The sequence below is a fragment of the Rutidosis leptorrhynchoides genome, chromosome 1 (genome assembly GCF_046630445.1).
Source record: "Rutidosis leptorrhynchoides isolate AG116_Rl617_1_P2 chromosome 1, CSIRO_AGI_Rlap_v1, whole genome shotgun sequence".
Taxonomy (NCBI): Eukaryota; Viridiplantae; Streptophyta; class Magnoliopsida; order Asterales; family Asteraceae; genus Rutidosis; species Rutidosis leptorrhynchoides.
Window position 1 is genome coordinate 73,811,617 of NC_092333.1, and position 27,436 is coordinate 73,839,052.

Sequence of the window (27,436 nt, forward strand, 5' to 3'; positions counted from 1 at the left end):
TAATGGTTTGGCAGAGCCGCCAGAGTCTCTGTAGACGGCACTTGGGTGATGTTTGTGTGTTAGACTAAGTGACATGAATAGTATAACACTTGTGTATGCTATGGCCTGTAGTTAGTCGTACTCACTTAACTTCGTGCTAATTCCCCTCCATCTCCTCCCTGCAGGTTGTTAGCTTTTGTAGATAGTGCTTTTGGGAGAAGACGGGCATGATGATGTTATGTTTGACAGGGTTAACTCTGATGTGGTCTTTTGGAATATGAACCGTGTACTTTTGATAACAAAATGTATTTACGTCTTTTCATGTTAATATGTAATTTGTTTTAATGACACGTGACATCGGTTTGTACAATTGTTGATATCGTATTTAATTAATGTTAATGCTTCCACCACGTATTTAAAAAAAAAAATTAGCGGTGTCACAAGTTGGTATCAGAGCTGAGTTTGGCAGCATGTGCATTGTGGCCAACATGTCATGTTCCCAAACTTAGAAGAGTCATGTCAAACATAACATGCTGGGAATGGGTTAAGTGAGTACTAGGACAGGATATGTGTTAGTTGTTAGTACTAACAGAATTTATACTAAGCTTTGGTGTGAGTGTTGTGGTAGTGCAGCAATGACAGATAACGAAGCTAACGCTACTGGCCCTACAGTCCCTGGAACTGGTACTTTTAGAGCCCCTGACGAAGATGGACATGTATCTTCAGAAGAAGAAACTTCTCAAGAAGTAATTGAACTTCAAAGTCGGTTACTAGAAGCTCAGGAGAAAATTAAGGAATTGGAACAAGAACGGGCGCAATGGAACCCTAATACCAATGCGTTAAATACAACCTTTCCTCCTAACTTTTATAATCAAGCCGGTGGCAGTTCTCAGTCACAATTTCCACAAAATACCTATCAAAACTATCAAATGCCATTTCCGTTTAACCAGACTTTTCCTAATCAAATGATGTATCCATTTCAAGTCCCTGAGACAAGAAGGAAGTGTACCTATAAACAGTTTATGGACTGCAAACCCCCTGAGTATAGTGGTCACACAAACCCTACAGCGATGCTCAATTGGTTAAGAGAAGTGGAACGAGCATTAGAAGCATGTTTCTGTGAGCCTGAATCTATGGTACTGTTTGCAAGTAGACTTCTCAAGGGTGAAGCAATGGAATGGTGGGACTCTATCACTGCATATTTACCTAAAGAACAGATCAGTCAAATTACCTGGGAACAATTTGCTGCGAAAGTTCGTGAGCAGTATTGTTCTGAGTATGAGATGGAAAGATTGAAAACCGAGTTTCTGAGTATGAAGATGACAGAAAGTATGACGATTGATGAGGTTTTCAGAGATTTCACATCTAAGCTAAGGTTCGTTCAACAGTGGGTACCAACTGAGAAAGATAAGATTCAGCATTTTATGCGGGTGATTACGCCAGAGTACAGAACCGTTGCGAGATTTGCAACAACCTTGGCGCAGGCTCATGAGATGGCTAAAGTTACAGAAGGTGATATAATGGCAGCGAAAAGAGAAAGTTCAAAAGGTGGACCTTTTGGGGGAAAATCAGAAAGTCAAACTGGTGGTCAGTCTACTCAGCAATCAAGTAAGCAATCAGGATTTCGTGGTAAGAAGTCAGGTGGGTTTAAACAGAAAAGTAAGTCTGGTATGAGTGGATCGGGTTCTAGTCGGTCTGGTTGGTGTAATGTTTGTAAGTCGACTCATGCCGGTCCATGTTCTCCAATGACCCGAAGATGCTTGAGATGTTGAGTACTAGGTCATGAAACAACAACTTGTTCCTTTAAGGCCGATGTGTGTTGGACTTGTCATCAGGTAGGTCATAGATCAGCGAATTGTCCATCTGCGTCGAGAGCCGGTTCTGGGACAGGGTCAGGGGCGAGGTCAGTTACTTCCAGGGGATCTTCTGCTTCTACCGCCGGGCAGAAGAGAAAGAATCCTCCAACAGCAGAGGCAAGGGCGTTTCAGATGACGGTAGAAGCTACAACCGCTACCGATGACATCATTACCGGTATGTTCTTGGTTAATTCCTTGCCAGCTCGTGTGTTATTTGATTCAGGAGCAAATCATTCTTTTATGTCCTTAGGCTTCTGTGATAAGTTGAAGTTGCCTGTTAGGATATTAGATGAGCCTTTGGGAATAGAAGTAGCTGATGGTAAAACAGTTCCATGCACATCATCTGTGTCTGGAATTACCATCGAAATTGACGGCCATACTTTCCCTTTAACCTGTTTGTTGATGCCTATACCTAGCTTTGATGTAGTCATAGGTATGAATTGGTTAAGAGCTAATAGGGATAACATTAAGTGTGATAAGAATATGATTTCTTTCCGTTTGGCCGACGGATCCCGAGTGATAGCTAGGGGAGAGCGCAGTGGATTTAACTTTCCTATGGTTTCCTTAATGAAAGCTCAGAAGTCGATAATGAAAGGGTGTGATTCATTCTTAGCCTACGTGATTGATGTTAAGAAAGAAAAGAAGCAGGTGACCGATATTCCCGTTGTGTCAAAATTTCCAGAAGTATTTCCAGATGATTTACCAGAGTTACCTCCAGTACGTGAAGTAGAGTATAAAATTGATTTGGTTCCAGGTGCTACGCCAGTTGCAAAAGCTCCTTACAGATTAGCTCCATCAGAAATCCGAGAAATGATGTCTCAGATTCAGGAATTGTTAGATAAGGGGTTTATCCGACCAAGTTCTTCACCATGGGGTGCTCCTGTGTTGTTTGTGAAAAAGAAAGATGGGTCGCTTCGTATGTGTATAGATTACCGTGATTTGAATAAGAGAACAATAAAGAATAAGTATCCCTTACCGAGAATAGATGATTTATTCGATCAGTTACAGGGTGCTTCTTACTTTTCAAAGATTGATTTACGTTCAGGGTATCATCAAGTACGTGTTGCAGAGAACGATATACCAAAAACAGTGTTCAGAACTAGATATGGTCATTATGAATTTTTAGTTATGCCATTCGGGTTAACAAACGCGCCAGCAGTGTTTATGGATTTAATGAACAGGGTGTGTCGTCAGTATCTTGACAAGTTTGTAATTGTCTTCATAGATGATATCTTGATATATTTGAAAACCGAGAAAGATCATGCTACACATTTGAGATTGGTATTAGAACTTCTGAAACAGGAACAGTTGTACGCTAAGTTTTCTAAGTGTGAATTTTGGTTACGGGAAGTACAGTTTCTGGGTCATGTGATTTGTGAACAGGGTATTAAAGTAGATCAGTCTAAGATAGAGGCCGTAATGAATTGGAACTCACCGAAAACGCCGACAGAAATTAAGAGTTTTCTGGGTTTAGCAGGTTATTACCGCCGATTTATCAAAGACTTCTCTAAAATAGCAGGTCCGTTAAATAAGTTAACCAGAAAAGATGTAGCCTTTCGATGGACTAATGAACAAGAAAAGGCTTTTCAGACTCTCAAACAGTTGTTATGTCAAGCGCCGATTTTAGCTTTACCAGAGGGAACAGAAGATTTTGTGGTCTACTGCGATGCATCATGTGCAGGTCTGGGTTGCGTTTTGATGCAGAGAAATAAAGTTATAGCGTATGCTTCACGACAGTTGAAGAATCATGAACGCAACTACCCTACTCACGATTTAGAGTTAACTGCAGTTGTGTTTGCTTTGAAGCTTTGGAGACATTATTTGTATGGTACACATTGTGAAATCTATACAGATCATAAGAGTCTTCAATATATCTTTTCGCAGAAAGAATTAAATATGCGTCAACGTCCATGTTTAGAATTGATTAAAGACTACGATTGTGAGATTAAGTACCATTCGGGTAAAGCAAATGTGGTCGCAGATGCTCTGAGTCGCAAGAAAACCATCGAAAATGTTAGATTTATGAGAATTGAAATAGTTTCAGACTTGATTGATTGATTGAAAACCGTTCAGTTAGTAGCTTTGAATGACGAAAACGTAAAGACTGAACAAATGACTAAAAGAAAATTTGACCTATGCAATGATTCTAGAGGATTAAAGACCTATAAAGATCGAATTTGGGTGCCTATGCTTGGAGATTTGAGGGATTTAATCCTTACTGAAGCCCATAAATAGAGATTATCAGTGCATCCAGGTAGTACAAAGATGTATAGAGACTTGAAAACATTGTATTGGTGGCCGACAATGAAGACAGATGTTGCAAATTTTGTCAAAAAATGTCATATTTGTGCGCAAGTTAAGGCAGAACATCAGAAACCGTATGGATCTCTAAGACAGTTAGAAATTCCTCAGTGGAAATGGGATCATATAACGATGGATTTTGTAACCAAGTTACCCCGAACCTAGAAAGGACACGACATGATCTGGGTGATTGTGGATCGTTTAACAAAGAGTGCTCACTTTTTAGCTACTCGTGAAACAGCTTCGTTAAGTGATTTGGCAGAATTGTACTTGAAAGAGATCGTTAGTCGACATGGTGTACCGTTGTCTATAGTTTCTGACAGAGATACTAGGTTTGTATCGAACTTCTGGAACAGTTTACAATAGAATTTGGGTACACGTGTAAATCTGAGTACAGCATATCATCCACAGACAGACGGTCAGAGTGAACGGACGATTCAGACATTAGAAGATATGTTAAGAGCATGTGTCTTAGAATATGGTGGTTCTTGGGATTCGCATCTTCCACTGATAGAGTTTTCTAACAACAATTCATATCATTCGAGTATCGGAATGCCACCGTATGAAATGTTGTATGGTCGAAAATGCAGAACTCCTACGTGTTGGTTAGAAGCAGGTGAGAAACAATTTGCAGGTCCCGAAATTGTTCAGATAACTGCAGAAAAGGTTGAAATTGCACGTGAGAAGTTAAAAGCAGCCAGAGACCGACAAAAGATGTATTCTGATCCACGCAGACGTCTGGTGACATTTAATGTAGGTGATCGTGTTTATCTGAAAGTTTCGCCATGGAAAAGGTGATCAGATTTGGTAAACGTGGTAAACTAGCACCGAGATTTATTGGACCATTTTCGATCAAAGAAATTTTGAATGATCAGACTGTTGTTTTAGATCTTCCATCAGAGTTAGCAGGAATACACAACACGTTCAATGTGTGTTATTTAAGGAAGTGTAAAGTAGACGATGAAAGTTTGATTCTTCCGTTGAAGGATTTGAAAGTGGATTTAAGTAAGAAACTAGTAGAAGAGCCGGTTAGAATAGTGGACAAGAAAGTCACAAAGTTAAGAAAGAAACAGATTCCAATGGTGTTAGTGGAATGGCGGCACAGTTTAGGTTCTAACTTGACGTGGGAAACCGAGGAGTTAATGAGGGCGCGCTATCCCCAGTTGTTTGACCTTGACCAGATTCCGAGGACGGAATCTTCTTAAGGGGGGTAGATTTGTAACATCCTCAAGTGGGCCTAGATGTAAGATTACTAGATTGCCCTTAAGTTGTATTGTGTTACTATATGCTTTTATTTTTTTATTTAATGTTTATTATTAATTAATGATGTGGTTAGGACCAGTTTGTGACAAGGGTCACAGAACAGGTTTGTTTATTTAATTTGGACTTCGTTTGGGTTGCCAAATGTTATACGAAAGATATCAGATAACTGATAAATACCCGTGTGTCACACAGTGTGGGATTTTAACCCACTTTTGATGACTAGTGCAGTGCATTTCTTGCACTTTCCAGATCCTTCCCAAAATAATACCCCGTACCTAATTCTTTCTCCTTTGAAACCCTAATCATCAAAACTTGTTCTTGAGCTCAAATTGATCTTGGAATCTTGTTCCTTGTTGTCTACTGATTCTAACAAGGTAAGAAACATGTGTTTTTGTGTTCAATTCATGGCTAAATTCATAGTTTTGTGTAAGTTTTGTAAAAAGCTTGATTTTGTGTCAAAATCCATGGATTTGATGTTGTTATGGTCAAAACTTTGTGGGTTTATAGTCTATAACATGTAGTAATTGAGTTGTGGCAAGTTTTGGTGTCGAAAACGAGCTCTAGATCAAGATTTGGTGAATTTAGCTTGAAGTCCGTAGCCTTTGTTCAGTTTCTGATGAAGATGAACACAGTCGGCCGACTGTCGATCGACAGTCGACCGACTGAGGGTTGAACCGGCAGATTAACGAAGACAACCGACCGACTGAGATTTACATTCGGCCGATTGATGTAATACCAAGTGAGTCGACCGACTGAGAAGGTCAGTCGACCGATTTTGTAGACAGTCGACCGACTGTCAGTGTCAGTCGACCGACTGAGTCTCCAGGGCAGAATATTTTACCAAAGTGTTGATTTTTAGCCGTTATGCTGTCCGTTTGTATTTTGATGTTTATGATGTAAATTTTGAAAGTGCAGAGAAAATTTTTAGCGGACAGTTTTCTGACAAAATTTTCTGTATTGTGTTATTTTGTGTTTATGGACATAAACTAACTCGTGTATATGTATTTCTCAGGAGAAAAGGAGAAAGAGAAGGTTCAGTGATTAGATAACTGAACACCTTCTCGTTTGCTGGTAATCGGTGAGTGGGACTAACTGGAGAATATAGTATATAGTAGCATGTTATATTATGACTGCCATGCTTGTTAGATATACTTATTGTTGTGGTTAGTTAGTACTTGTGATGACTGCATGTTGGTTGATGCTTGTCTGCTGGAGCCCAGTGCATCCCTATTGTATGGTGGCCTCGATAGGAGAGATCAACCTGCGGGTTGGGTTCCTCATGTGGTGGCCTAGACAGCCGTGGTGTATATATATGTGAATGACGCGTCCGTCGCGTGTGGATTATGTATATACATACGGTGGTGGAGGAACTTCTGGTAAGCCCCAGTCCGATCAGCTGGTGGTTAATGGTTTGGCCGAGCCGCCAGAGTCTCTGTAGACGGCACTTGGGTGATGTTTGTGTGTTAGACTAAGTGACATGATTAGTATAACACTTGTGTATGCTATGGCCTGTAGTTAGTCGTACTCACTTAGCTTCGTGCTAATTCCCCTCCATCTCCTCCCTGCAGGTTGTTAGCTTTTGTAGATAGTGCTTTTGGGAGAAGACGGGCATGATGATGTTATGTTTGACAAGGTTAACTCTGATGTGGTCTTTTGGAATATGAACCGTGTACTTTTGATAACAAAAAGTATTTACATCTTTTCATGTTAATATGTAATTTGTTTTAATGACACGTGACATCGGTTTGTACAATTGTTGATATCGTATTTAATTAATGTTAATGCTTCCGCCACGTATTTAAAAGAAAAAAATTAGCGGTGTCACAAAAATGCTCAAGCATTTAGAAATCACCAAGCTTCTATTCAAAATCTGGAACAAGAAGTAAGTAACCTAGCAAGGTTAATAGGTGGAAGAAAACCGGGAAGTCTACCTAGTGATACAAATGCTAACCCCCGGAATGAAACAGCTAAATCTATTACCACAAGAAGTGGTATTACACTTAAACCACCTGAAACACCTGTAATTTCTGATGATGCTATTCCTACTCCACAAGAACCACAATCTGAACAAGATAAGGAAAAAGAACCGGTAGTTGAAAAGGTTAATAAAGATAACACAATTAAGGCTAAACCTTATGTTAAACCATACCAACCACCACTTCCTTACCCAAGTAAAATGAGAAAAGAAAGACTTGAAGCCGAGTAATCCAAATTCTTGGATATGTTTAAACAAATAAATGTCAATCTTCCTTTCATTGATGTAATTTCAAGAATGCCTAGATATGCTAAATTTCTAAAAGATCTAATCTCGAATAGAAAGAAAATGGAAGAACTCTCGGCTGTTACTATGAATGCTAATTGTTCTGCAGTGCTGTTGAATAAGATACCAGAAAAATTATCAGATCCAAGAAGTTTCACAATTCCATATTTTCTGGGTAGTCTTAGTTCAATAGAAGCATTGGCAGATTTAGGTGCTAGTATAAATTTAATGTCGTATTCACTATATGCTAAACTAGACCTTGGAGAAATGAAACCAACACGAATAAGTATACAACTAGTAGATCGATCAGTAAAATATCCTAGAGGGATAATGGAGAACATGCTAGTTAAAGTTGGTACTTTAGTATTTCCAGTAGATTTTGTTATTCTGGACATGGAAGAAGATTCTCAGGTTCCTCTCATATTAGGAAGACCATTCTTAAACACGGCTAAAGCAATAATAGACGTGTTCGGTAACAAACTGGCCCTAAGTATAGAGGACGAGAGTGTTACCTTTTCTGTTGATAGAGCAATGCAACAACCGCAATCTGCAGATGATACATGTTATTATATTCAAACTATAGATTCACATGCAGAATTGTTAGAAGAATTTCCAGAATTACAAGGAACAGGAGAATATTCTTTAGGAGAAGGAACTGAACCAATTGATGAAGCTGAAATGTTAGCTACACTTATGGCTAATGGATATGAACCAACAACAGAAGAAATTCAAATGTTAAAAGAAGAAGACAGATATCGATATAAATCATCGATAGAAGAACCACCGACATTGGAGTTAAAGCCACTTCCAAACCATTTGGAATATGCTTATTTACATGGTGAATCTGAATTACCTGTAATAATATCGTCTTCTCTTACGGAAAATGAAAAATCTCAACTCATTTCTATGCTAAAAGCTCATAAACCAGCTATTGCATGGAAGATTCATGACATTAAAGGCATAAGTCCTTCGTATTGCACACATAAAATCCTTATGGAAGAAGGTCATAAAACGTATGTGCAACGCCAACGAAGACTAAATCCTAATATGCAAGATGTTGTTAAGAAATAAATTATTAAACTGCTTGATGCAGGTTTAATTTATCCAATCTCTGATAGTCCATGGGTAAGCCCAGTTCAATGTGTACCTAAGAAGGGTGGCATGACTGTCATCACAAATGAGAAAAATGAGCTTATTCCTACTAGGACTGTAACAGGATGGCGTGTTTGTATTGATTATAGAAAATTAAATGACGCCACCAGAAAAGATCACTTTCCCTTACCTTTCATTGATCAAATGTTGGAAAGATTAGCCGGAAATAGTTACTATTGTTTTCTTGACGGTTTTTCCGGATATTTTCAAATTCCAATAGCACCTGAAGACCAAGAGAAAACTACGTTCACGTGCCCTTATGGTACTTTTGCTTACAAACGCATGCCATTTGGACTTTGCAACGCCCCTGCAACCTTTCAAAAGTGCATGATGGCGATCTTTCACGACATGATAGAAGAATGCATGGAATTTTTCATGGATGACTTTTCAGTCTTCGGTGATACATTTGAATCATGTCTAGTTAATCTTGAACGAATGCTTATTAGATGCGAACAATCAAATCTAGTTCTTAATTGGTAGAAATGCCATTTCATGGTTAGAGAAGGCATCGTTCTTGGTCATAAAATTTCAAAGGAAGGAATTGAAGTGGATAGAGCTAAAGTAGATGTAATTGCTAAACTTCCATATCCCACCAATGTTAGAGGAGTTAGGAGTTTTCTAGGGCATGTCAGTTTTTACCGACGTTTCATAAAAGATTTTTCTAAAATTACCACTTCTATGAATAAACTCCTAGAAAAGGATGCTCCATTCATCTTTTCGGATGAATGCTTCAAATCTTTTAATATTCTTAAAGAAAAACTCACTAATACGCCGATCATGATAGCTCCAAATTGGAATCTACCGTTTGAACTAATATGCGATGCAAGTGATTTTGCAATGGGAGCCGTTTTAGGACAAAGGATTGAAAAACGATTTCAACCTATTTATTACGCTAGTAAGACGTTACAAGGAGCACAAACGAATTACACAATTACTGAAAAAGAACTCCTTGCTATTGTCTTTGATTTTGAAAAATTTCGTTCATATCTCGTTCTAGCTAAAACGGTGGTCTATACCGACCATTCTGCTCTTAGATACTTATTTTTGAAACAAGATGCTAAACCACGATTAATCTGTTGGATCTTACTCGTACAAGAGTTTGATATAGAAATCCTAGATAAAAAGGGAGCAGAAAATCTCGCCGCTGATCATCTTTCTCGTCTTGAAAATCCCGAATTAGAAGTTCTAAATGAATCGGCCATACAAGATAACTTTCCTGATGAATATCTATTGAAGATAGATTATAGTAAAATTCCATGGTTTGCAGACTATGCTAACTATTTAGTATGTGGATTCCTTGAAAAAGGGTTGTCGTACCAAAAACGAAAGAAATTCTTTAGTGATATAAAACACTATTTCTGGGAAGATCCACATTTGTTTAAAAGTTTTCCCGATGGAATAATACGCCGATGTGTATTCGGGGATGAAGCTAGTCAAATATTAAATCATTGTCACACAGGACCAACATGAGGGCATTATGGGCCTCAACTTACAGCAAGAAAAGTTTACGATGCTAGATTCTATTGGCCTACAATTTTCAAAGACGCACACCTTCTTTGCAAATCCTGTGATGCATGTCAAAGGGCCAGAAAAATAAGTCTACGTGATGAAATGCCACAAAATGTCAATCAAGTATGTGAAGTATTTGACATTTGGGGTATTGACTTTATGGGTCCATTTCCAAAATCTCATAATAATCTCTACATTCTCGTTGCCATTGATTATGTATCTAAATGGACAGAAGCACAAGCTCTCTCAACTAACGATGCACGAGTTGTAGTCAACTTTTTAAAACGTCTTTTTGCTAGGTTCGGAACACCGAAAGCTTTAATAAGTGATCGGGGTACTCATTTCTATAATAATCATCTTGAAAAATTTCTCAAAAGATATGGAGTAACTCATAAAATCTCAACCGCTTATCATCCACAAACAAGTGCACAAGTTGAAAATACCAACCGAGCTTTAAAACGTATTCTAGAGAAAACCGTAGGATCAAATCCGAAGGAATGGTCCATGAAATTGGAGGATGCACTCTGGGCTTTTATAACATGCTACAAAACTCCAATTGGAACCACACCTTTTAGACTCATTTATGGAAAAGCATGCATGTCACCTTCCAGTAGAAATTGAACACAAAGCATTTTGGGCTTTGAAGACATGTAATCTTGATTTACATGAAGCTGGACGTCTACGGTTAAGTCAACTAAACGAATTAGAAGAATTAAGACATGAATCATATGTAAATTCGTTAATCTATAAAGAAAGAACGAAGAAATGGCATGATAAAAGAATCAGAAGTTCAAAAGAATTTAAAGAAGGAGACAGAGTTCTTCTTTTCAATTCACGATTCAAGCTATTTCCTGAAAAATTGAAATCAAGATGGTCTGGACCATTCATAGTTAAAAGAGTTTTCCCGTACGGAACGGTAGAATTAATAAATTCAAATGGAATTGAATTTAAGGTTAATGGTCACAGAGTCAAACATTACATAGATAATCTAATGGAAGTTGAAGATGAAGTTAATCACAATTTCGACACCACAGCTAACTAAGTGTGGGAAGGTTCGAATCTTTTTAGGGTAATATGTATTTCTGTTAGAGTTAGATATTCTGTTTTCGTGTAGTTCTCGAGAATGGAATCCGAATGGTGTTTCCCTAGCAGACCCTAAAGAACTAGTCTTCTCCCCCCCATTCTGAATTTTTATTTTTTTTAGGTTTTACGAGATGAAGAATTCCTTTGATCTGAATCATGGTCTAATGCTACACGCTATGATTACTAAACGTAATAATGACACACTTCCGAGTGAACTGGTATCATTCATAAGAGCCAAAATGGACGGAGTAAGAAAAGAACTCAGAAAAGATCATCATAAGATACATTTTGGAAAAGAAAAATCAAAATCTGCAACGAAAAGAAGAGCACGACACCTTGAAAGATATTATAAATGCGGAAAATGGTCACACGAAGGTAAATGTTCAAATAATCAAACATATTCAAATACCGAATTTGTTACTCTATGCAGAGAAGGACCGTTTCTATGTTTAGAAGAAAAGATATTAAAAATTCAAGGTTATGCTTACGTAGCTATGGAGAACCAAATCACACGACTCTCCTATGAGTCGGCTAAAGCAGGTCTCTAAGAATTCTTTCTCACAGGTATGTATGTACAGTTTTTATTTTTATTTTATTGCTTTTAACCTTTTGATAATAAACGCTAATTCGTTCGCTATAAAGTATTAAATTGGTATTCAATAAAATTAGGTATGCGTAACCGAAATTATTGATATCATACAAAAATTTATTACATCACTGCGAAATTTACCGTTTATTCTTAAGGTATAAATATCTTTAATCAATCAACCCAAAATATTTCAAAAATTTGTCAGGAGTAAAACTAGGTTATGGAACCAAAATTACTTTACCGAAAAGAGGGGCGTATATTTTTGACAATATTTGATTGATTAAAGTGGGATAAAAGACCAAAAAGATTTTTAATTTTTAATTTTTACCTTGTTTTTAAAATTAATATATAAATATTAAATTAATATTGTAAAACTTTTTAAAATCAATATATTTAAGTTTGTAAATATTTGAAAAATTAATATCTTTAATATAAGTTTGTATGTTTAAAAAAAATAAAATAAATATAATATAAATTTGGTGTGAATTTTTAATTTTAATAATATGAATTTTTAATTTTATGCATTTTAAATTTAAGTTTGGTGTGATTTTAAAAACAAAAATTTACTTTATTTCACTAAGTTAAAAATTTGATTTTTAAAATTCGTCATGAGTTGAAAACTAGGTCGTTAAACGGAAATTGCTTTACCCGAGGGCGGGACGAGAAATTTTATTATCATTATTTTTAATCTTATTGATTTAAAGTATGCCAAAAACATTAAAAAAAAACCAAAAATCTTTGCTTTTAAAACAACGCTTTAAAATGACGAATTTTTAAAAACATTTTGTCGAGGGACGGACTAGGTCAACGTACCGAAACAACCTCGTCCTAAATAAAAAGGAAAACAAAATTTTAAATTAATCAAGTAATTGTTTTATTAATAAAGGTTTTATAAAAAAAAATGGAAAAAACCGCACTCGCGGTACTTTGTGGGTACCCACATCCGCACTCGCGGAGGTCTGAAATCCCAAACCAGATAAACTGGTCGACAGACCAGTTTCCCCAACACCAACACCCATTTTTTTTCTGCGAAAAACACACACAAAACACTCTCAAATTCGCGATTTTTCACCGTTAAACATCAAATTTTTTGCTAAAATCATGTTGAGAAGGATGCTACCAAGAAGTTTCTCAAGAAAATCGGTAATTTTTACACCTAAACACTCTTTAATTCGAATTATTAGTGTTCTTGAACAAAAATATACCTAATTTGATTTTGATAATTTCTAGTGTAATTGTGCTTAAATTGATTGTATATTATGCTTGTATAACCTAGATTGATGCTATTTAACATGATTAGAAGCCTTAAACTTCAAATTTTGAGTAATCTAGGGTTTGTGTTCTTGAGCAAAATTGGGGCTTTTTGATATAAACGGGTTATGGCCAAATTTTGTTGTTAGTTTATACTAAATTAAGTAATGTAACATGTTTAGGTTGCTAAATGATCAAAACTTTGATCTTAAACATGATTTTCAAGTATTAAAGTAGACTTTTTGAATAAAAAAATGCATGAACTCAATTTAATTGATATGAAGGCCATTTGGAACTTGTTTAATTGCTAGTAATGATTATTTTGACATGTTATTTGAGATAAAAGCTAAAGAACATTGTATACATTCTCATATTTGTTCATTTATAAAAGTGTAGAATTGTTAATATTAGGAAAATGCGTATAAAGTTTAATATGGATTAAACATGTCATTATGATTGTTTTGGTTTATGATTTTGCTAATACTAATGCATATTTGGATGTACAAAAATTGTGTTTAATGTGTTTTGCAGACTGAAAGAGGTGAATCTTCATCCGCATCTCAGGCTCACAATGCTCCTCCTGAGAATGCAGAAGAACAGGAGATTAACGACCAATATAGACAAGATTTACAACATCAATTCATTTCATATTCAAATATAGAATTGGCAGATTTACATCCTAATTTAAGGTTTGATCGACATTGGATAGATTATCTAAAATACCAGAGGAACTTGCACACACTTCAGTCTAATGTTGTTGAAGTACCTAGAGTAATAGATTAGGAACCGTTAAAAACAGTTAGATTGGTCGGTCCAATCAGTGAATTACTTACACAAAGGTATGGTAATTCTACTTTTACTGATTGGGAACGTTTGTTTAATATACGTAGGCATGTATATAGAGAATGGTGTGTGGAATTATTATGTACTGTTGAAATAAATGATCGGGTATCTACCTTAACCGATCGTAGTTTTATTAGATTTTTATTAGGAGGTGTGATGCGCCATATGTCTCTACTAGACATGGCTCAAGCTTTGTGTATATATACGCCTGAGGAACTAGCATCTACTGATTGTCAAGGGTTGATACTTAATGGTAGGAGGATTGATGAAAATTTTGATATGAATGAAATATGGAGTAGAATGACTAGGCATAACCGATTTCGTGGGGGGAATAACTCTTATACTGATATTGATAGAGCTGAGCTAAGAGTAATCCATAGGTTCTTAGCAAACTCGAATACACAGCGAGGTAAAAACAAAGAGAAAGTAAATGAGAATGATTTATTTTATCTCATGTGTATTCGAGACTTACAGAGCACTGTGAGTATACCTTACTGTGTGGGTTATTATTTATCATCTATAGTTAAGAGTATACGGCCTAATGATATAATAGGAGCTGGTATCTTTGTTACTTTAATTGCTGAGTATATCAGTGTCGATAGAAGTCGGGGGGGATTAATAATTGCAGCACCAGAACCCCGTGATCAAATTGGTTTGAAAGTATATCATGGTGCTAAAGTTTTAAAGAAACGACATAACGCTGCAGCACCATATGATGGCCCGCATCCACAAGTCGAAAGAGATCAGCAGTAAGGTAACGCGGGAGGGGGGAATCAGATGACAGAAATGCAACTTTTTATGGCTCATCATGAGTATGAAATGGCTAGACAACGAGCATTTCAAGATTGGCAGTATCATCAAAACCAAATCATAAGTCATCGTGCACATATAAATGTAAACTACATTGCTACTCCAATGCCCGTATTTCCTCCCTGGACTATACAGACCCGACCACCGTACCCTACATATGACCCAGCTCAAGCATCCTACAGTACATAAGGCTGTGAATGGGATCCCTACTGGCACCATCCTTATCAACCCTGATTTTCTTTTATGCTTATTTTTATTTATTTGGTAACTTGTAATTTTATACTTTTAATATTTCTCTTGATACTATAATAGTATTTATAATTTTCTAACTTTTATTATTAGATCTTAATAATTTTTTGAATGTGGGGTGATATACCCAACTTCAAAAATATGTATATATATGTTTGTAGTTTATCTCATGTACAAAACAGGGTAAAACAACGCATTTTCAAAGACTGGCATTAAGTTCAGCAAAAGCTACTAATTTTGACTACAAAATGAAAAACAAATCTGATGTAACAAGACGGAATGAACAAATGATGTGCACCATTTATCATTCAGCAAACAAACGCCAATATGTTTGGAAACTTTGGTAAAATTTAATCATTTTTCTACACTAATCACCCTCAATAATTTAAATTGTTACTGATTTCTTGAAAATGAGGGCATTGCAAGATCTTAAGTGTGGGAAGGGATTAAATTCTTTCGGATTTTTAAAATTTTTGACTTATACACTTGGTTACCATTAAAAATACTAGTAATGCAGTAGTTGTATTAGAATCTAGTGCTCTCTGATAATAAAGAACAACCCTAGTCTTATATACTGACTACCCAATTCTAGTAAAATTTTTCAAAATTTTCAATTAAATGAATTTAAAATCATGTTTATACATATTTATGAGCGATAAAACTAGGTGTTAACACCGAAATTATTGTTACCTCAGAAAGGACATAAATTGAGAAACAACCCAAAACGCTTGAATTTATTTAAGAATGGAATAGAGGAGAATAAAAAGGCAAAGAAAAATATAACTAAAAGCCAAGTGTGGAAAAAATTTACCAAGTTATTTAAAACAAATGTCACATATTTTTGTACAAATAATTGAAGATACTTTTGTTTTGGACAATTTTATCAGTTTTACCAATTTCTTATAATATATTTGAAAGAAAGATGGATCTACACGATGAATCAATTCCATCATTAAAAGGAAGTAAAGTCTTTCAAAAAAGACACGCGCTTCTTGATTTAGGTCAGGAAGTTGTCGTCCAGACAAGTTGTAGAGTCTACGAAAAACCTTGAAAAGTTTTCTCGAAAATCAGCTGGAAATCCACGGACCTTAACATCAAACAGGGTCACCAAGTGGTCAGACTTATCCTAACCATGAGAGGATCTGTCTCGTAAAATGGGGAGGGCGCCATGCAAATTAGCTTGATAAAACTAATGAATCAGACCCCCAGAAAGGATAATCTCCTTAAAGATTAAAAATCAGCTTTTAAGCCTGATATTACTCAATCCTTGAGATTGACATTAAAGATTGAGAATTACAAACTCATGGAATTCGATGATATCTAAACTCGAGCTTGAACGAGAAAATATTTTGATCAAAATTACAAACCGATTTGTTTTTCTAAAAATCCATTTTTAATGCGTTCATTATCATTGAACGTAAAATCCTAGGAATTCACCTGGAATTCATTAGGTCACCTGAACTAAATCGGGTGTCAACCGTAAGAACGGTGGTTGCATAGCATGGTCGAAGACAGGACCTTGTGCCAGACCGTAAAACTATAGGGTGATCTTTATTATTGCTCCTACAAAGGATAGTAATTGCATCCGACACGATATAGACATTAATTAAAAGCATGTCAGGGGACATTGCCTTAACAGTTGCTTGTTCAACGCTTTCCTTTACAACCGGACGGTAGTTTACTGAAAGGTAATATACGGAGCAAGTATACTGGACGTGTTGCTTTCCCAATACAAGGTTAGCAAGTGAGTGACACAAAACCATAAGTTTTGAGCTAAAATTTTCAAATCTGAAACCTACCAAACCCACAAAAACATTTTGCAAACACCGGTGAAGGGTTATTCCGGAAAACTTATCTAGGGTAAAAAACTAGATTGATTTTTCAAAAGATCAAATGTTTTCATAAAGATCCAATTTCCTTAAGGATCTAAATTTTCATAGTCATGTGAGACTGTAAACCACATCGTTACTACCATTGTTCATACCGTCAAATTAAAATCACTGATGTACAAAGTGTGAAGAATAAAGAAGTGATTCTAGTATTTTTATTTCAAGACTATATTGCTTGAGAAAAAGCAATTCTCAAGTGTGGGAATATTTGATAATACTAAAAACGAACATATATTTCATAGCATTATCCCTCAAGAAAGACAAGCTTTTAGTTGCAATTGTTCTATTTACAAGTGATATTCGTTTAAATAATAAAAGGTGAAGACAAAAGACAGATTTGACGATTTAAAGATGCAAATGACCAAAAAGCTAAAAAGTACAAAGTACAATCAAAGTGGTTCAAATTATTGATGAGAAACGTCTCAAAATTACAAGAGTACAAGACGCAAAACGCAAAGTACAAGATATTAAATAGTACGCAAGGACGTTCGAAAATCCGGAACCGAGACATGAACCAACTTTCAGTGCGCGACGCAATGGATCAAAAATTACAAGTCAACTATGCACAAGAATATAATATAATATATATATATATATAATTATATATATTATATATATATTAAAAAATACATCAGCCCACGTTTAAATCAAGAGATGAGCTGTAATCCATACTTTCGCACTCGCGGAACTTTTGTGAACAAAATATCCGCACTCGCGGAGGTCTACAGTGAATTGTGGGGCTATAAAAGTCGCGCATTCTGATCGAATTTTTTACATCTTTTTCTATTATCCTACTCTATATACATAATATATGTATCAATTATCCAACCAATTAGTAATCTCAATTTGTAATTTTAATTTTAAGTTAGTGATAATAATAAGGTTGGGTTAGTCGAATACTTTAAGGTTGTGTAAATCGAAACTCTGTCCGTGTACCACTACGCTAATAATACCCACTGTAAGTTATGCTTAATTTTATTGTTAAATTAATGTCTCGTAGCTAAGTTATTATTATGCTTATTTAAGCCGAAGTAATCGTGATGTTGGGCTAAATATTAAAATTGGGTAATTGGACTTTGTACCATAATTGGGGTTTGGACAAAAGAACGACATTTGTGGAAATTAGACTATGGGCTATTAATGGGCTTTATATTTGTTTAATTAAATGATAGTTTGTTAATTTAATATAAAGATTTACAATTGGACGTACCTATAAATAACCATATACACTCGATTGGACACGATGGATGGGATATTTATAAGTACTAATAATCGTTCATTTAACCGGACACGGGAATGAATTAATAGTTAATGGACTTATTAAAACAGGGGTGAATTATATACAAGGATACTTGGTGTAATTATAGTTTAAGTCCCCAATTAGTTGGAATATTTGACTTTGGATATAAGGATAATTTGACGAGGACACTCGCACTTTATATTTATGACTGATGAACTGTTATGGACAAAAACCAGACGGAATGCCACCGTATGAAATGTTGTATGGTCAAAAATGCAGAACTCCTACGTGTTGGTTAGAAGCAGGTGAGAAACAATTTGCAGGTCCCGAAATTGTTCAGATAACTGCAGAAAAGGTTGAAATTGCACGTGAGAAGTTAAAAGCAGCCAGAGACCGACAAAAGATGTATGCTGATCCACGCAGACGTCTGGTGACATTTAATGTAGGTGATCGTGTTTATCTGAAACTTTCGCCATGGAAAAGGGTGATCAGATTTAGTAAACGTGGTAAACTAGCACCGAGATTTATTGGACCATTTTATATTAAAGAAATTTTGAATGATCAGACTGTTGTTTTAGATCTTCCATCAGAGTTAGCAGGAATACACAACACGTTCAATGTGTGTTATTTAAGGAAGTGTAAAGTAGACGATGAAAGTTTGATTCTTCCGTTGAAGGATTTGAAAGTGGATTTAAGTAAGAAACTAGTAGAAGAGCCGGTTAGAATAGTGGACAAGAAAGTCACAAAGTTAAGAAAGAAACAGATTCCAATGGTGTTAGTGGAATGGCGGCACAGTTTAGGTTCTAACTTGACGTGGGAAACTGTGACGATCGCTCCAAATCCATATGGACAAACACGTCATTCATCGATTTCATTGCGAGGTATTTGACCTCTATGTGATACATTTTGTAACATTGTATTCATTTGAAAAGGTATTTCATAAATGAATATATAAATTCCAGGTTTTTAACATCTGATGATTCCTACGTATAGACAATCACCATTTAAATGGTTTACAATAATACATCTGTTGACAATACAGTCAAAATAAGATACATGGTAATGGTTTGGTGAATGCAAGTTTCTTGTATATAGCATGTATGACTCCAAGCACATATCTTGTATCACATATAAGCAAACAGCGGAAGACTTCTAGAATCCTGAGAATAAACATGCTTCAAGTGTCAACACAAAGGTTGGTGAGTTCATAGTTTTAATATTACACATAATCCGTATATCAATGTGGATTACAAAAGTTCAGTTGTTTTATTCAAAACGTTTATCAATAGGTTTTACATAAAAGGTGGGTCACAAGATTTCAGTTGTTTCATCCGAAACGTTTATCAATCGGTTCTACAAAATTGAGCACCCTGGTAACTAAACTTTAACGTTTATATAATTTGTACCCTTTGTATAATCATCTTAATAATACACGCAAACCAACGTGTACGCTTTTCAAATAGCATACGTCCGTTAAAAGGCTAGTGCTCTAGCTCGGACGGGGATGTCAAGCCCTATGGATCCATATACTACTACTCGCGCCCACCAGTTCTTATAACTGGCAGTTAACAGTTACCAAAGCTAAGGGATTTTCGGTTCAAACTCAGTGTAGAATTTAGTATGTACTTGTATCCATTGTGTTTAAAATAAAGTGCATGTATTCTCAGCCCAAAAATATATATTGCAGAAGCAATTAAAAAGGGATCAATGAAACTCACGCATATAATTATTGTAAAACAGTTAATAAAGCATTTGCATGTATTCTCAGCCCAAAAATGTAAAGGGTAAAAGGGATCATATGAAACTCACTGTTTAATATTGATATACAATATTGTAGGAAAGCACGTAGACGCATCGGAGATGATAAACACGAGGTTTGATTCACAAAAATACCCCCGAACATTACCCATAATTTTCTTGGCAATAACCCATAATTTTCTTAGCTCTAGCTCGCTTGGAAACCATTTTGAAAGTGACAAGCTCATAACCTCGTCGTAGTATTTTATGTATAATACTAATTAATAATAATAATAAGATTATTAATAATATTAATCTTAATAATAATAATAATAATAATAATAATAATAATAAAATAAATACGGAGTAATATGTATGTGTGTGTGTTAATGTGTCGAGCAAAATGCCATTTTATAGCATCAGGCCAGACTTTTGCCTCCATGCGATCGCATGGATTTATAGGCTTGTGGCCATGCGATCGCATGGCCTCAGATTCCAGCTCACAAATTTTTGTTTTCTTGTTTGTCGACATAATATTAAATTAATATAAATATAATATATATAATTTATATAATTAATTATATATTATATTAAATTCACGTGCATAGTTGACTTGTAATTTTTGTTCCGATAAGTCGTACGTCATCACTCGACTTATGTCCCGGTTCCGGTTTTTCGAATGTCCTTTCGTACCTTTAGAACACTTGCATTTTACATTTCGTGTCACGTACCTTTGTCAAAATATAGCCTTAAATTATTCATAAACTATACCACTCATAGTATAACTTAAACTTTCAAATGTTTTGGTCATTTACTTCTATAAATCATCGTCTCGCTATTTGTTAATATATATATAATATATACATTTTCATTTTGAAATAGTGTTTTACTGTAGCAAAGTCAAATTTTACTGTAGCAATTCACTGTAGCAAGTCAAATTTCACTGTAGCAAATAGTGATTTTCGAAAACACTGTAGCATTTTGAGTAATGTGGCAATTTGAAAACACTGTAGCAAATTAGTGTTTAACTGGTTCATCTTAAACGCTTTAGTTAACTTATCTAAATATCAATTGAATCAATAAACGAATGTTACTATCGTTTATTATATATATGTATATATCTTTTTAATATATATAAATCAGTTTTTAAATACACATTGGAAGTTATTTATAAATAAATTTTAATAATAAATATTTCAACTTATCATATACATTCAAATAGATATTTAAACCAATAAGTTTAATGTACGGTATCAAACAATTAATACATTGTTACCTTTTCATGTTATAGTATATATGTATCTATTTACATATAATTGTTCGCGAATCGTCGAAAACAACCGAAGGGTATTTAAATATATAAAAGTAATTCAAAAATTTTGAGATTCAGTTTTACAGACTTTGCTTATCGTGTCGGAAATATTAATCATACAAAGATTAAGTTTAAATTTAGTGAAATTTCTGGGTCATCACAGAAACCGAGGAGTTAATGAGGGCGCGCTATCCCCAGTTGTTTGACCTTGACCAGATTCCGAGGACGGAATCTTCTTAAGGGGGGTAGATTTGTAACATCCTCAAGTGGGCCTAGATGTAAGATTACTAGATTGCCCTTAAGTTGTATTGTGTTACTATATGCTTTTATTTTTTTATTTAATGTTTATTATTAATTAATGATGTGGTTAGGACCAGTTTGTGACAAGGGTCATAGAACAGGTTTGTTTATTTAATTTGGACTTCGTTTGGGTTGCCAAATGTTGTACGAAAGATATCAGATAACTGATAAATACCCGTGTGTCACACAGTGTGGGATTTTAACCCACTTTTGATGACTTGTGCAGTGCATTTCTTGCACTTTCCAGATCCTTCCCAAAATAATACCCCGTACCTAATTCTTTCTCCTTTGAAACCCTAATCATCAAAACTTGTTCTTGAGCTCAAATTGATCTTGGAATCTTGTTCCTTGTTGTCTACTGATTCTAACAAGGTAAGAAACATGTGTTTTTGTGTTCCATTCATGGTTAAATTCATAGTTTTGTGTAAGTTTTGTAAAAAGCTTGATTTTGTGTCAAAATCCATGGATTTGATGTTGTTATGGTCAAAACTTTGTGGGTTTATAGTCTATAACATGTAGTAATTGAGTTGTGGCAAGTTTTGGTGTCGAAAACGAGCTCTAGATCAAGATTTGGTGAATTTAGCTTGAAGTCCGTAGCCTTTGTTCAGTTTTTGATGAAGATGAACACAGTCAGCCGACTGTCGGTCGACAGTCGACCGACTGAGGGTTGAACCGGCAGATTAACGAAGACAACCGACCGACTGAGATTTACATTCGGCCGATTGATGTAATACCAAGTGAGTCGACCGACTGAGAAGGTCAGTCGACCGATTTTGTAGACAGTCGACCGACTGTCAGTGTCAGTCGACCGACTGAGTCTCCAGGGCAGAATATTTTACCAAAGTGTTGATTTTTAGCCGTTATGCTGTCCGTTTGTATTTTGATGTTTATGATGTAAATTTTGAAAGTGCAGAGAAAATTTTTAGCGGACAGTTTTCTGACAAAATTTTCTGTATTGTGTTATTTTGTGTTTATGGACATAAACTAACTCGTGTATATGTATTTCTCAGGAGAAAAGGAGAAAGAGAAGGTTCAGTGATTAGATAACTGAACACCTTCTCGTTTGCTGGTAATCGGTGAGTGGGACTAACTGGAGAATATAGTATATAGTAGCATGTTATATTATGACTGCCATGCTTGTTAGATATACTTATTGTTGTGGTTAGTTAGTACTTGTGATGACTGCATGTTGGTTGATGCTTGTCTGCTGGAGCCCAGTGCATCCCTATTGTGTGGTGGCCTCGATAGGAGAGATCAACCTGCGGGTTGGGTTCCTCATGTGGTGGCCTAGACAGCCGTGGTGTATATATATGTGAATGACGTGTCCGTCGCGTGTGGATTATGTATATACATACGGTGGTGGAGGAACTTCTGGTAAGCCCCAGTCCGATCAGCTGGTGGTTAATGGTTTGGCCGAGCCGCCAGAGTCTCTGTAGACGGCACTTGGGTGATGTTTGTGTGTTAGACTAAGTGACATGATTAGTATAACACTTGTGTATGCTATGGCCTGTATTTAGTCGTACTCACTTAGCTTCGTGATAATACCCCTCCATCTCCTCCCTGCAGGTTGTTAGCTTTTGTAGATAGTGCTTTTGGGAGAAGACGGGCATGATGATGTTATGTTTGACAGGGTTAACTCTGATTTGGTCTTTTGGAATATGAACCGTGTACTTTTGATAACAAAATGTATTTACATCTTTTCATGTTAATATGTAATTTGTTTTAATGACACGTGACATCGGTTTGTACAATTGTTGATATCGTATTTAATTAATGTTAATGCTTCCGCCACGTATTTAAAAGAAAAAAATTAGCGGTGTCACAAAAATGCTCAAGCATTTAGAAATCACCAAGCTTCTATTCAAAATCTGGAACAAGAAGTAAGTAACCTAGCAAGGTTAATAGGTGGAAGAAAACCGGGAAGTCTACCTAGTGATACAAATGCTAACCCCCGGAATGAAACAGCTAAATCTATTACCACAAGAAGTGGTATTACACTTAAACCACCTGAAACACCTGTAATTTCTGATGATGCTATTCCTACTCCACAAGAACCACAATCTGAACGAGATAAGGAAAAAGAACCGGTAGTTGAAAAGGTTAATAAAGATAACACAATTAAGGCTAAACCTTATGTTAAACCATACCAACCACCACTTCCTTACCCAAGTAAAATGAGAAAAGAAAGACTTGAAGCCGAGTAATCCAAATTCTTGGATATGTTTAAACAAATAAATGTCAATCTTCCTTTCATTGATGTAATTTCAAGAATGCCTAGATATGCTAAATTTCTAAAAGATCTAATCTCGAATAGAAAGAAAATGGAAGAACTCTCGGCTGTTACTATGAATGCTAATTGTTCTGCAGTGCTGTTGAATAAGATACCAGAAAAATTATCAGATCCAAGAAGTTTCACAATTCCATATTTTCTGGGTAGTCTTAGTTCAATAGAAGCATTGGCAGATTTAGGTGCTAGTATAAATTTAATGCCGTATTCACTATATGCTAAACTAGACCTTGGAGAAATGAAACCAACACGAATAAGTATACAACTAGTAGATCGATCAGTAAAATATCCTAGAGGGATAATGGAGAACATGCTAGTTAAAGTTGGTACTTTAGTATTTCCAGTAGATTTTGTTATTCTGGACATGGAAGAAGATTCTCAGGTTCCTCTCATATTAGGAAGACCATTCTTAAACACGGCTAAAGCAATAATAGACGTGTTCGGTAACAAACTGGCCCTAAGTATAGAGGACGAGAGTGTTACCTTTTCTGTTGATAGAGCAATGCAACAACCGCAATCTGCAGATGATACATGTTATTATATTCAAACTATAGATTCACATGCAGAATTGTTAGAAGAATTTCCAGAATTACAAGGAACAGGAGAATATTCTTTAGGAGAAGGAACTGAACCAATTGATGAAGCTGAAATGTTAGCTACACTTATGGCTAATGGATAAGAACCAACAACAGAAGAAATTCAAATGTTAAAAGAAGAAGACAGATATCGATATAAATCATCGATAGAAGAACCACCGACATTAGAGTTAAAGCCACTTCCAAACCATTTGGAATATGCTTATTTACATGGTGAATCTGAATTACCTGTAATAATATCGTCTTCTCTTACGGAAAATGAAAAATCTCAACTCATTTCTATGCTAAAAGCTCATAAACCAGCTATTGCATGGAAGATTCATGACATTAAAGGCATAAGTCCTTCGTATTGCACACATAAAATCCTTATGGAAGAAGGTCATAAAACGTATGTGCAACGCCAACGAAGACTAAATCCTAATATGCAAGATGTTGTTAAGAAATAAATTATTAAACTGCTTGATGCAGGTTTAATTTATCCAATCTCTGATAGTCCATGGGTAAGCCCAGTTCAATGTGTACCTAAGAAGGGTGGCATGACTGTCATCACAAATGAGAAAAATGAGCTTATTCCTACTAGGACTGTAACAGGATGGCGTGTTTGTATTGATTATAGAAAATTAAATGACACCACCAGAAAAGATCACTTTCCCTTACCTTTCATTGATCAAATGTTGGAAAGATTAGCCGGAAATAGTTACTATTGTTTTCTTGACGGTTTTTCCGGATATTTTCAAATTCCAATAGCACCTGAAGACCAAGAGAAAACTACGTTCACGTGCCCTTATGGTACTTTTGCTTACAAACGCATGCCATTTGGACTTTGCAACGCCCCTGCAACCTTTCAAAAGTGCATGATGGCGATCTTTCACGACATGATAGAAGAATGCATGGAATTTTTCATGGATGACTTTTCAGTCTTCGGTGATACATTTGAATCATGTCTAGTTAATCTTGAACGAATGCTTATTAGATGCGAACAATCAAATCTAGTTCTTAATTGGTAGAAATGCCATTTCATGGTTAGAGAAGGCATCGTTCTTGGTCATAAAATTTCAAAGGAAGGAATTGAAGTGGATAGAGCTAAAGTAGATGTAATTGCTAAACTTCCATATCCCACCAATGTTAGAGGAGTTAGGAGTTTTCTAGGGCATGTCAGTTTTTACCGACGTTTCATAAAAGATTTTTCTAAAATTACCACTTCTATGAATAAACTCCTAGAAAAGGATGCTCCATTCATCTTTTCGGATGAATGCTTCAAATCTTTTAATATTCTTAAAGAAAAACTCACTAATACGCTGATCATGATAGCTCCAAATTGGAATCTACCGTTTGAACTAATATGCGATGCAAGTGATTTTGCAATGGGAGCCGTTTTAGGACAAAGGATTGAAAAACGATTTCAACCTATTTATTACGCTAGTAAGACGTTACAAGGAGCACAAACGAATTACACAATTACTGAAAAAGAACTCCTTGCTATTGTCTTTGCTTTTGAAAAATTTCGTTCATATCTCGTTCTAGCTAAAACGGTGGTCTATACCGACCATTCTGCTCTTAGATACTTATTTTTGAAACAAGATGCTAAACCACGATTAATCTGTTGGATCTTACTCGTACAAGAGTTTGATATAGAAATCCTAGATAAAAAGGGAGCAGAAAATCTCGCCGCTGATCATCTTTCTCGTCTTGAAAATCCCGAATTAGAAGTTCTAAATGAATCGGCCATACAAGATAACTTTCCTGATGAATATCTATTGAAGATAGATTATAGTAAAATTCCATGGTTTGCAGACTATGCTAACTATTTAGTATGTGGATTCCTTGAAAAAGGGTTGTCGTACCAAAAACGAAAGAAATTCTTTAGTGATATAAAACACTATTTCTGGGAAGATCCACATTTGTTTAAAAGTTTTCCCGATGGAATAATACGCCGATGTGTATTCGGGGATGAAGCTAGTCAAATATTAAATCATTGTCACACAGGACCAACAGGAGGGCATTATGGGCCTCAACTTACAGCAAGAAAAGTTTACGATGCTAGATTCTATTGGCCTCCAATTTTTAAAGACGCACACCTTCTTTGCAAATCCTGTGATGCATGTCAAAGGGCCAGAAAAATAAGTCAACGTGATGAAATGCCACAAAATGTCAATCAAGTATGTGAAGTATTTGACATTTGGGGTATTGACTTTATGGGTCCATTTCCAAAATCTCATAATAATCTCTACATTCTCGTTGCCATTGATTATGTATCTAAATGGACAGAAGCACAAGCTCTCTCAACTAACGATGCACGAGTTGTAGTCAACTTTTTAAAACGTCTTTTTGCTAGGTTCGGAACACCGAAAGCTTTAATAAGTGATCGGGGTACTCATTTCTGTAATAATCATCTTGAAAAATTTCTCGAAAGATATGGAGTAACTCATAAAATCTCAACCGCTTATCATCCACAAACAAGTGCACAAGTTGAAAATACCAACCGAGCTTTAAAACGTATTCTAGAGAAAACCGTAGGATCAAATCCGAAGGAATGGTCCATGAAATTGGAGGATGCACTCTGGGCTTTTAGAACATGCTACAAAACTCCAATTGGAACCACACCTTTTAGACTCATTTATGGAAAAGCATGTCACCTTCCAGTAGAAATTGAACACAAAGCATTTTGGGCTTTGAAGACATGTAATCTTGATTTACATGAAGCTGGACGTCTACGGTTAAGTCAACTAAACGAATTAGAAGAATTAAGACATGAATCATATGAAAATTCGTTAATCTATAAAGAAAGAACGAAGAAATGGCATGATAAAAGAATCAGAAGTTCAAAAGAATTTAAAGAAGGAGACAGAGTTCTTCTTTTCAATTCACGATTCAAGCTATTTCCTGGAAAATTGAAATCAAGATGGTCTGGACCATTCATAGTTAAAAGA